General features: G+C 39.4%; 1 protein-coding gene across 7 annotated transcripts in view; it reads right to left on the bottom strand.

Annotated features, from left to right (window-relative positions):
- The window catches only part of tanc2b (tetratricopeptide repeat, ankyrin repeat and coiled-coil containing 2b), a 163547-nt gene that overhangs the window by 106288 nt on the left and 44009 nt on the right, over positions 1–13250 (bottom strand). The window contains exon 1 of one of the 7 annotated variants that reach the window (XM_025909855.1): positions 141–469. The exons of the other annotated variants lie outside the window; for them this stretch is intronic. The gene's annotated coding sequence lies outside the window, so the exon portion shown is untranslated. Of the gene's footprint in view, positions 1–140; positions 470–13250 lie in introns of those variants that run through there. 7 annotated transcript variants of the gene reach the window in all.

Genomic DNA, 13250 nt, shown 5'->3' with positions numbered 1-13250 from the left:
CAATTAACAAATCAGCCTTGATGAATAGTGGCTCTTACCAAAGCATGTTTCCACTGCTCCCCAAATTCAAAGTGGAATACAGAAATCCCCACATTTATTCAATATATAACCATCCGTCTCCTACGATTCATCCGACTCACCTTTGTCAGTCGTTCCCCCGTCTGCCTAGGCAATAAAAATCCTGCACCATAGTAAGGGAGAGCTTAAACAAAAAAAAGACAGAGAGAGAGAAGATAATAAAGGCACGGTGAGGTGAAAACAAAATACAGGAAAGAAAGAAGGCAAAGAGAAGAGGACAAAAGATAGGGGGAGGGAATTAAAGGGAAAAGAGGGAGCGAGAGAGAGGTAAAGAACAGCCCAGACAGGCAGAGAGCTCTCCACAATGTGAGGCGAGCGCCAGGTGTCAGCACGCATACACTCACTGAGGTGCGCATGCACACGCTCACACATTCGCATACCCACGAACACAAGCAGACAAGCAACTCTCTCTCACTCCCATGCTCTCCTCTCCTCCTCCTCTTCCTCCTCCTCTTCTCGCTCTCTGGCAGCGATAACTCTCCCCCATCCTCCTTCTCTCTCTTATTCAGCCGCGGTAAAATGACTTAACTCTTTAAAAGCCAGTCATTTTCAAAACTAACCTTTTCTATTCAGCTCAGTCATTAATTATTATCAGATTAACTTTAAAGGGTACTAACTGTATGCCTACTTGAACTATTATTTTTGTCCAATAAGAGGCAGAACACACAAGTTGCCTTTTGTGGGTCCAGATTCTATTAAGTCTGAGAATTATCTGATTCCATCTGCCACGACTGTACCAGAATATTGATTACTAAGTCGCCTGTCTTTGTGTTGGTGATAACCAGTTGGCGTACAATGGCCGTAACCAAGCAGCAACCTTTAAAACTAAAAACTGATGCTGATACATTAGTGTCACAACTGCAGTTCCCCAAATGGCCACTTGAGGCAAACTCCAAACAATCCTCATAGCTTCCAATGTTAAACTGTATGGTCTCTGTAGCCATTTTCACCCTTTGTGACAACTACAGGAGGTAAATTTGACTATAAAACATCATTTTTGGGGTGTAGCTGCTTTGAGTGACAGATATGGGCCATTTAAGTAATGTATTACAAAATACTCTCCGGAGAAAGTAATTCGTTACACTACTCGTTGCATTACTTCTTTACTTCCCAATAATGAGTTAAAAGCATGATGCTAAACTTTTCACGTGCCTGCAAATTTCCACATCTTCACCAAAGTTGATGAAAAGCAGTCAACACAACACTTTACAGGAACATCCTAACCACAGCATGGCGGTGCAGTGGTTAGCAAAAGAGAAATTCATTTGTGATTCTGAAGTGACCTTAGGTGTGAACCCTTGTGTATTTGTATTAGCCCTGAGATGCTGGTGGCTTTTCCAGGGCGTATCCCCCTTCTTGCCACATGACGGCTGGAGTAAGCTCTAACTCCAACCCAACCCTCAGCTGGTACTGAGGTATCCATTCTCAGGGTCTGGGGATGAACTGCTGCTAGCTATGTGTTAGCATCATAGATACATTTTTTTGCCAATTCTGTCTGTCTCCCACATGAAGAGGTCAAGCACATGAGAAGGCAGGTCTGGCTTTTTTGTGTCTACTCATAATGCAAATGACTGAAAAAATTTCCTGCAGGAAATGTGATTTTAATTTGATATTGAATTTAATAGTTAAATAATAATAAAAAAAAAACAACAACCTGTATTTAAATTATTAATACATTAAAAGTACATTTTTAAAAAATTACCCATTTCGGACCTTTTGGTATTCAAGCCTGTTTATCCCCCCTTAACTAATGCACCTAGCAGGCAAAGCTAGCAAGCTACTGTTAGCATTAGCTGACAACCCCAGGGTTTATGCTTTCATACACAAGGTCACTTTTTAATTAAATACTCAAAAGAGGGTAAGAGCCCAGTTATGAAACTCAAGGCTTCAAAACCACAGCACAAAAGCAGTAAGTGACGTCATGGAGCTGTGTCCGTCTTTAATATACAGTCTATGGGTTTAACACTGATTTTTGGGGTGTGAAAACAGCTGGAAACAATACTGTGAAAGCTGTGAGAACTGACAACAGTATAATCTGAAGGTGTTATAAAAAAATGAGCTGAAGGGAAGGAGCTGCAGAGTCAGTCAATTCTATTGTTAATATTAATATAACATTTTGGTAATCACATTATTTCATCTTGTTCACAAAGCATGCCTACAAAAAATAATTGCAATTCAATTATTTAAGGTTTTTCACAAATCTGGAATACTTTTCTCACATTTTTAGTTACACAGCTAGTGAAGGTGGAAAAACAGGATGGGATGTATCAATTTTTAAAATTCCTTTCAGTAGCATCTTACAAAAGCAACAAGAGAAAACTGAAAGGTGTGAGGCTTATGCTCCACCATACAGTACATGTGTTTTCTCCCGAATCCATATTTGATACATCGGTTCTCAAATTGCCTCTTCGATTTCTATTATTTTAGTCGCACAGGAGAGACTTCTTCTAGACTACATGCACTTCCTTTGTAGACAGGCGCAGCATGGATATATCTAAAAGCTCCAGTATCACAGAGATACAATACACCAGAGCGCTCAATACCCATCAGGGAGGTACAGCTGAAAGATGCCTTTGTGAAAATTCTTAACATTTTCTTGTGTATTGAGGTATAGCAGGAGCTTCTAGATAATAGTATTCACTCCAGCCTGCTCTTTTTTCTGTACTGTTTCATGAATTTGAGTGTATGTATAGGCACAAATGCTATTTTCTCTGCTGATTAGGTTATGTTTAAATTCCATTTTTGTTCCACTGAATATTCTGGAAACTTGTTACTAGATTTTAAAGATATCCAGTAAATTTAATCAATAAGTTGTCATGGCTTCTGTCAGTAAAATAGATTTGACACAAATGCAGACTAAACATATAAGGCAGGAATGGATTTCATGGGATTTACTGACCGCTGCAAAAAATAATAAAGCCTAAAACTCTAACTGGTCACAGCAGATGACTACTTCCTGGTAATGGGGCATTCTTCCTTCCCACCATTGCGAAGTTGTCTTTCTCTTACAATATAAAGCATCTTCAGGGGATTTATTGAGAATAAGTGCTGTATAAATAAAACTGAATTAAACTGAAATATAGGCAGGAACTTGAGTTAGCAAGCAAACAAAATTAATAAGCTTAGAGAGACAAAGAGGCTCCATTATGCTAAGCTCTGTCTCTATACATTTTTTCTTTGCCTCTACTAGAGCATCTGTGCATAAGCCATAAGCAATCTTTTATACTGGGCCTTGATGGAGGTACTCCTTCAGAACAGCCCCTTCCCTTCTTCTCTTTCATACAATTTTCTTCTAATTGGCTGCCCCTCACAGAGAAAAGGTTTGCACTGCAGGTGGGAGGGGCTGCAACACGCACAGCTGTGTGCCTAAGATGACCATATTAGGAATACCCACCTTCATCAACATCAACAGAACAGAACAGAAGAAACTGTAAAAGCATTTAGAGCAATCAGACACCTGAGCTTTTGGCTCAGTAGGATTATCTGCACATATGCTACGCTAACTATTTGATTTTTAACCAATCCTTATTATAAGCATCCACCACTGGAACGGAGGGGAACAAAATAATATATATGCACTACATAAAATGTTATGTGGTAAGCCTTCTTTGATATTTATTTCATTTTCTGATGTGAAGTGCTTTTAGAGTGCTTTCAAGCTTTTATTTATTTTCCTAATTCATTTTTGAATGAAAAGTGTCAGCTGCCTTTTATTCCTTTGCATTTCTTGATTCTTGCACAACAGTAACATTACTTTAAAAACAATATATTTCAATATTATAATACAAATTGTGGTTGTAATACTGTTGATTAGAAAATTCAAGAGATTTTTTGTGCATTGTTAGACTAACTGATAACTAAAAACTAGTTATTACAGTTATGGCAGTTGCTGTCCTAAATTATCCAGTCAAAGACATTAAATACATGCATTTCAGTGGCACCATATTATTTGCCCAATACAGATTTTTTATGTTTATGCTCATGATTCCCTCAAAATTGTTCTTCTTACTCCTTTAACATACTCAAGTAAATTAAGCTATTAATCCAAACACAGCTAATATGGTGCATAAATGATCTTGCCAAATTCACATCCCTGTTGGTTTCCCTGAACATAAAGCGTCCGACACAACTCCTAATTTGACTTTTTTAGGAAGGATACCAGCTGCTAAATGTCAGTTACTCCATAGCCACTTATATGTCCCCTTAATCAAGGTATGAATATGAACACATGGGGTAAGAGAAAGGACACTGATTCAGATTCACAATAATGTATCCAATGGAAAGACGGAGCACCTGCTCTAATATTACGATATACCATCATTATTTAGTTTTTTCTTGGTTAAATGGGTTTCTACTGTTAACGTCTACAAAGGAGGAAAAAAAGAGGAAAAGGCCATACAGGGATAGCAGGAAAATGAAAAAAAGCCAGAGGAAAGGGAAGAGAAATGCACACATCCATTTACTGATATTGACGTTGTGATCAGAGACGGAGGAGAGGTTAGACCCACGCATCACGCTGCCCACTCCCTACTGATCTGAAATATACAGCTTCCCTTACAAAAGAGCTGCATGAGAGAGAGGCACAGCCACAGTCTCTTGTGCTTGTCTCCATTTAAATGTCACTGTATTTCAGCACAGCATGTGAATTTACTCAAAATAGCCAGAGAACGGCTGTCAGAACCACTGACAATGCCATCGTGAGGAGTTCAAGACCCTGCGGAGGACAGTCTGCCACGTAACGTACTGGTTTCAGCCACACATCAGGCCTTTAATATAGATTCATGAAGGCAATCAAGCCAGACCTGCGAGTGTGGAAGCCAGACTGGTGGCTTGACAATCAGATGCATGATTCATGCCATCTTTTACACATCAGAGAGTACTAAAGTAAAAAGCCATAAGAGGATGTGCTTCACTATTGCGACGATGGTGATACAAAGGGAACAATGTGGAGTTGAGTACCATTGGCAACAGTGAGTATTGCCTGTTATAGCACAGAATCCACTTCACTGTATTGGGTGTGTGTGTGTGTGTTTTGTTTTATTTCAGCAGTTAGCAATAGCAATAACTGTCTTTATAGCTTATTCTAAAGGAGTATGTGGTGAAAGACAAAAAAAAAACAAAACTGCGATTTCTCACTGTAGATGTTTGGATGTGTCACAGTAGGAACTGCATGGATTTTATTAACAATATCTGTGCTCCATAGGTAGCAGGTAACCAGATTTCCAAGCAAATTTAATGCATTGTAATCCGATATAATGAAAAAAGTGGCAACAATGACACCTCCATTGTGATAGTCATCATTACAAGGGAAGAGGACATAAAACATTTAAGTAATTAAAGCTAATTAAAGCCATCAAAGCCTGGCTAGTTCCTTCCTGTGATGAAGGACGTGCTCCCTCTGCGTGTATGGGTTTTCTCCCACTGTCCAGATGTCCTGCATGTTAGGCTTGAAATGTTGGTGATTCAAACCTGGTCATGGATGAGAGATGGATAAAGTGCTTAAAATGTACAGAAAAAAACGACTGTATGTGTATAAATCTCTCTTGTACTCTAAAGCACTTTAAGTGATCTGTAAGACTGGAAAGTGCTCTGTAAATGCCAGTTCACTGTCCGCACGCAGCCCGACATGATGACTGGCTCTCACAGGAGACAACCAAGTAGAATTTGCTGCAAGAGAAAATTACTTTGATACAGAAAGAATAACAGCTATAAGATGAGAGCCCTGTGTGAAAATGAAAAGGAGACCTTTCATATGCTCTTGTTTTGAGCAGCTATCTATCCCACATAGTGATATAACCCTTGAGAGCTCAGCCAATATCCACTTTTTGAAGTTTTCTCCAGTGAAGTGTCAAGAAAGACCAATCATTCAGGTAACCAATGCTTGTTTCTGTCATGCCACATCACACCTAACATGGTGCAATTTTGCTATTTATACTGTAACACAACATATAAGAAAGTTCATTATGAAGAAAACTAAGTTCAACAATGAAATTTTGGCTTTAGATTTTGGGTTTAACCAGAGATGGACTCAAAAATGAATGCATTTTTCAGCCATGAACATTTCATGTGTCCATCTGTCGTACATTTATCAGATTTTGTTGAGCTTTTTAAAGTCAATTTGGACCGATGTCATGACGTGACTCTCACTATATAAGAGGTTTCAGGGTGTCACATTCTTGAGCCTAAAGGACGCAAAGGAGGTCACTCAGCGAAGGCGTATTGGTGGCTGTGACGAGGGCTTTATGTGCATCAAGAGGCTCTGCTGAACCATAATGACGAGCCAATAAGTGCCTCCCACACTCCACAAGACAGGAGAGCGGCACGAATGACACTTCGGGCACATCGTCTCTTACCGCCCCGCGCCCTCTCAACAGTCCATCTACAAGTCTGAATTGTCTTTGACCTTCAGCACACTTTCATTTTGCTGCAGCTTTGTTACCATGGCATCAGTCAGGAGGCCACAGGTGCCTGATGAGGTGGGCAGCTTGGGAAGGCTAAACCGCCCACCTGATCGACAGTGGTTGTATCGTCACAGACGCCACGGGAGGAGCAGCTTCTCCTGTTTTCTTTCTTGTTTAAGGAAGAACGTTCACGTCACCACTGATAACCTTTGCAGACCAGTTCCATAGTGAGTACTCTAACAGATGATAGAGATGATAATGAGATTTCTAGAAAGAAGAGGAAAAGTTGAGGAAAGATGTCTCAAGCACTGATAAAGAAACCCGATTATGCACGTGCATATATCTACTTTTAGATGGCATCTCACAGTTAGAACAGACTGTGCAGTCAACACTGCATGAAGGCATCTCAGAATGACAACTGCTGAATGAAGAAAGCTAAATGACATGTTGCAGGGAAGCTCAAGCAGATTGTAGACATCAGACTATTTGTTCTCTGTAACCAAAGGTCAAAGCCTCTCTCAACAGCTGTGCACCGTATTGATTCACATATTCATTGTCTGCTTCACCAGCTACAGTCTGTGCTTACACAGCATGTTAATGTTCACATTTAAAGAGAATTAAGACAAGCAGAGTTTAGCCAGAGAGCAGCAGAATTAGACAATAAATAAATAAATAGAAAAATCTGCTCAGTACAAATTAAGTGTAGCTGGAATGGTCAGTGAATCAACAGCTGATTAATCAGTCCAGTCATTTTTGTATGCAAAAAGTCGATTTGGCCCCACTATTTAACATCTTATCTCAAAGATAACCTGCTCTGGAATCAAGTTAGGTGGGCAACATAAGCTACCCTGTGATATACGCCATGAAAAGTGAACCTCCTTCATAACAATAACAAACCACAGTATCGAATGTGAAGATACCCTGCTAAGCTTATCTGCCAATGATCAGCAAAGGTGGAATCTATGGGTTCAGTCACTCGTTTCAAATCACAGTAAGTTTAATTAAGTATCTTGTATATCTTGCTCATACTATCTTTCATAATGGATAATTACTCATTGGCTAAAAACTTGTAATTGACAAGTTGTTAGCCAATTAGCAAGCAGTTTCAGATTTTTTTTTTTTTTTTTAACTTAGATGATTAGCAGTAGCTATGACGACCAACTACTCATTACGAAAGGGAACGTTGGGAATACTGTCATAAATAAAATGCTATTTAAAGGCAGATCAGCTGTTTTTACTCTTGTTAAGGCTTTTGTGTTCGAGTGTTTGTGATTTTCTGTTAATGATTAGTAGATTACTAGTAGAAGAACAGCACTGACAACACTCAGGAGTGAGCCTAACTGTCAAATCCTCTGTATTTTTGTTGTCCACTGTTTTTCTTTAATATATATTTTAGCCTCATGCTGGACAGAGAATCGAAGGTGGAGAGAGAAAGATCGGGGAATGACCTGAAAATAAACTAAACCTTTGCCAAATCCTTCAGATAAAAATACATTCTTATGCTGTTAAAGAATCAGGGGAAGTGTCTTTTGTCTTTGAAGCATTAAAAAACAACTTTCAATACATGAAAAATGCTACACGCTATATCTTTAACTATTGTAATTTTCACAGATATCACCAGAACTGAAGACAAAAACATGTTACATAACCACAGAAGCCGTGACATTTCACAATCTGTTGTGAATGGGGAAAACGAAGGTCTACATACGGTATCCCTCTGCAGGTGGACCGTGTTCACACATGTTAACAGAACGTGGTTCACTGAAATCCCTCCATTCATGTTTCCCTGGGTTCATTAATACAGGAAGGAAGGGGACATTCTGCGGAGCAGTAGGTGCCAATCTGTCGCTCTGTGGAGATCAGCCAGAATCAGCTCATGTTAGGCTGCCGCTGCCCTTCCTGTCGCCTCTTACATCTACCCGATAATATTCTACATTGTGGAATGATTTATTTCTACCCAGTCAGTGCAGTCACTAATGTTTACTGGATATTCCATAGCTTGCTCTGCATGTAAGTAGCAATATATATGTAAATATGCAACATCTGCATATGCATTTATTTCCAGTGCACTTATTAGATTTCAAAATACACCGACTACTCGGCAGATAAAATCTGAATTACATACGCAAACACAAAAACGTAGTAAATAATGGATGAAACGGCGATGAATGCAAATGGTTCACTAACCAGATCTGGATACAGCAGTTGTTTTTTTAGTCAACAATATTAGATTATTTCCAAGGCTATTCCATAATACCCCATCTTATATTTGTCAAGATCTTTTAGTTTATTCACAAAAATACCAGCTAGGAGCTGCGCTAATCAACCAGAAGCTCATAAAAATTTGGCATGTATCTTTTCAACCAGGAAATCTTGATTAGGGTAATTAAAGTTTATAATCAGTGGGCAGAGGAACACATGGGAACAAAATCATAGCAGCATTTAAAACCGTACGATCAATGTCACAGTTTAACTTGGCCCAAAAGCATGGTGGTTTTAGACTATTTTTTTACCATATTCATGTAAAATTTGGGGAATAAAAAGCCAACTTAGTAAGTCGTGCAATTATTGGAAATGTGTACTTTCTATTTCTATTCATTCAGATCAACCCTCTGCACTTATTTATAGATATTAAAAAGTGCGCACAATATAGTCTAAAATGCTTTAAACTAACCTACATGGGATATTAAAAAAAAAGAAAAGTCAAAGCTATGACAGAACGCCCGTCATTTCACAAGAATTACCCAGTGCAGGCGTGGTTTTTATCTGCTGCTAAAGACTGACAATAACTGCATTTACACCACATTAGGCCGGGCTGTGGTGTCACTCCTTGCTTGTGCCTTAGAGCTCAAAGCATGTTTGCTGATCTGATGATCTCTAATTAGATTTCTCAACCACTGTGGAAAATGAGCCATCAATTAGAATGCTGTAATTAGGGGGACTGATTTGATTCCTGTCAAGCACCTGCTGCCTTCAGACTTGTCGAGTTAGTGGAACTGGAGAGAAACATGGCAGCATTTGTGCCATTCGCACTGTAAACAAAAAAAAGTGACTTTAAGTCTATTTTCTAAGAAGTTAGTATTTTTTCAATTCTCTTCAATAACAGCTTGCTTCATTTATTCTCTGTAAAGCAAAAAACAAAAAAGTATAATAATAACAGGTTGGCAAGAGTATCCGACAAGACTGTCATCTCCAATTTACAGAGGTTAGTTAGAATCAGTCAAGCGAGATGTAGAACCATCAATCTTGAAGGTGCCTCAGTGCACAATGCAAATGGACAGCGCTGTGGATGCACAAACCAAAAACAGTGTACTGTACACGGACCTCTGTGGTTCAATCAAACTCCAGTGCAGTCACCTGATTAATCTGGTCTAATTGGGCCAGTATGGAAGCTGTCAATCAAATTCCGATGTGGAGTACACAGGTGGATGATGGGTGTTTCCAAAGTAGATTCTGCTATGGTTCAGTTGTGTTTGTGTGAAAGCACAGCACCTCAGTTGCAAGCCTTCTCAAGGGAAAGATGGTTTTAAAGTCACAATTTAAAATTTAAACTATCATAAATTACTATGAAAGGATCTTCTATTGATGTAGAAACAATGTCTTGTTTTATTTGCACAATACTACTTGTTAGCTATGGCTTTGTATGAGTTCTGCAATTCTGCCCAATGAGCCAAAAAATAAAAATAAGTCAGTAAAGACGTGAATGAGTTCTACTTTAGCAGAGAGGACGAGAGAAAAGAGAGTGAAAAGTAGGGGTGTAATATTTACGAACGGTCATGAGGTACATTCTGGACAAATGATGCTTATATTCAGTTGTGAATTTTAGAGAAGACAAATACATGAGTGTAGCATAACTTGCTGCCAGACTTTGAAGTTTAATTTTCCCACGTGAATCTAGTGATGATGAAAATTCAAGGTGACATCAATAAAACCAGCCTTTCAGTGAGCTGTCAGTCCATTTGACTTCATGCTTATAGCTCTTGGTGAGCCTGCCTGTGTGAACATGAACTAGATTACAGCTAAAAAGGGAAAAAAAACTTCAATTTGCCCTTGGTTTGGACCACAATAATTGAGCCACAATGTAACCTGAGCAAAACAATGAAAATGTGTTACATTAGCTACTGTACTATGTGTTTGAAGAGGCTCTATTATCCATCCATCAATACAATTCCTTAACCACTTCTCCTGAATTGAATAAGTGGTTAAGAAATTGGATTGCTGGAGGTCTGCAGCTTATCCGAGCTGTCACAGGAGGTGAGGCGGGGTACACCCTGAACAGGTTGCTGGTCTATCACAAGGTTAAAAGCCCATCATTGGTCCAAAGGGATCCATTATGCTTTTCCTTATTTTCTGTGATATGCAACCTCTCGCACTGTTTTCAGTTACAACTTTCTAGTACTAGGTTGGAGCCCCTTTTGCCCTTAGAGCTCCCTTAATTCCTTCTGACATAGATTCAACAAGGTGCTGGAAACATTTCTGAGAGAGGCCTTTTGAGTACACCGTCATGTTCAAGACACCAGTGTGAGGTGATTTGAGCTTTGTGATATGGCTGGAATCTAGCTATCTAGGTGGAAGCAGCCATCAAAAGATTGGACCTAAAGGGATGGACAAGATCACCAACCATACTCGGGTAGGCTACGATGTTCACTTGGTATTAAGAGGCCCAAAGTGTGGCAATAAAATATCTACCACCTCCACCCTGAACTGTTTATGCAAGGCAGGATGGAGCCATGCTTTTAAGTTGTTTACACCAATTTCTAATCTTATCATCCAAATATCATGACACAAACTGAAACTCAGACCAAGATTAAAAATATGGAGCTAGAAGTGAGCATAATGGATCCATTTAGCTTTTTATATATCTATGTGTATATCTCTATATCCATATATCTATCTATCTATCTATATCTATATATGTATATATATATCTATCTCTATCTATCTATCTCTATATCTCTATATCTCTATATATCTATATCTATATACACACACACACACACACACACACACACACACACACACACATATATATATATATACATATATATACATATATATACATACACACACATATATCTATGTGTGTGTAGATATCTGTCGATAGATAGATCGATAGATAGATATAGATATAGCTAAATATTTTGATGCAAATGTATCCAGTACTAACTCTGATAGCAGAAAGCATGTGCAACTACATTTTGTCTGTTCAAATGCCACGCTCCAGCCCATCTTCTCAACACTCATTAGTCATGCAACAGCTCCCGGTCCAGACACCCCAACCTTTTAACCCCAGTTCTCATTTTCTAATCAGCCAGTGCCATAAACCGTAATTGCAATGTCAGGCTGTTGACTTTGTTTCAAGTGTAGACTCACTTCTCCACCCCTTCTCGATGGGGGCAAGAAGAGGAAGACAGTCAAAATATTACAAAACAAAACTCAAACAAACTCCTCCACATGCCTCCCTTTAGAGTTCATATGCCAGCTAGAAACTCTAAAAGGAACAACGTAAGAGGCAAAGATCACGAGGGGATATTTTCCATCTCGTTCACTTTTTGGCTTTCAAGGCGGGTGCACTTGTACATGAAACAGCCGCTGGCTACAGTAACAGTGGGCCGCTGTGTCACAAAGAAAGCCTTATATACACACAGTGTATGCAGTCTGTTCAGTGTCTTAATGAAAACCCTAGTATCTGATTTCTAAACAGTGCTGCCGCCGTAACTCCGAGACATTTGTCCTTTTTGTTTAAACAGCCTGAATCTCAGGGTGTGAGCTTATGCGTGCTCAAGTGAACATTCACTTCAGATCTTGAATGGCATCTGATTAACCGCAGAGAGGTTGGACCGAGAAGAATGCGCTGGAAAACTGATTCAACCATTTATGTGATAGTGTCTGAGGACAAAACAGGCAAACACAATGTTGTTTCCCTGACAGATAACGCCCCATTCCCCGAGTGTGTCGCGATACAGATTTGTGAAATTCAGCCTCATCGCAATCAGAGCAGCTTATCTGTGTTATTCAATTTAAAAACTGCCATTCATCAGCTTAATAACTTGGGGCTCAAACAATTTCTGCAGTGAAGATCAAGGGACAGTGGGCTCATGTGTTGCCTTCAGATTAACGGGTCTATTCCCCCTTCGGAGCTCTGGCATTCCTGAAGACAGACGCCGCGTTGAAACCGTATCAAGCACAGAGGACGAGCATCTTATTTCACAATCTCCCATCTGAAACGAGACTAATTTCAGCAGGAAGCGCATTCATACAATACAAGTTTTAAGCGCTCCCTGTCTGTCGTAGGCAGATAAGGGTGTTACCACCTATCCTTATGTCCTTGAAAGTTACGTGGCAGCTTAAAACATTTAAATTATGTGTTAAAATAAATTATCCAAGCAGCAGCGGCATCAGTGCAGACACCTGTCTATTAGAGGATGTGCATACGTGCTATAAAATGTAGGAAGTTTCAGAGCACAGATGTTGCGCTTGAAGAGACTATACGAAGTGAACTGCACTGCATTGCTGGGAGGAGAAGATTCCCTGCAAAGTGAGAGCAACTGATATCAAAACACTGGAGGGTACTTCAGTGATGCACAGCTGCTTGATCTCCTCTCAACCTAACACATAAACACACGGAAAGCAAAGCAGAGAGGAGCTATGTTTTTCAACTACTTGAACCTTGAAGCCTTGCAGAGAAGAAAATTGATAGCCACTTTGACATCACTCATTAGTTTGTGAAGTCCTGTTTTGAGACCCCAGTTTTAGCATTTTGGTTGTTGT

Source organism: Oreochromis niloticus, linkage group LG8, assembly GCF_001858045.2.
Source record: "Oreochromis niloticus isolate F11D_XX linkage group LG8, O_niloticus_UMD_NMBU, whole genome shotgun sequence".
Taxonomy (NCBI): Eukaryota; Metazoa; Chordata; class Actinopteri; order Cichliformes; family Cichlidae; genus Oreochromis; species Oreochromis niloticus.
The sequence above is the reverse complement of the archived record's forward strand: the minus strand, read 5'-3'. Positions and strand labels throughout refer to the sequence as shown.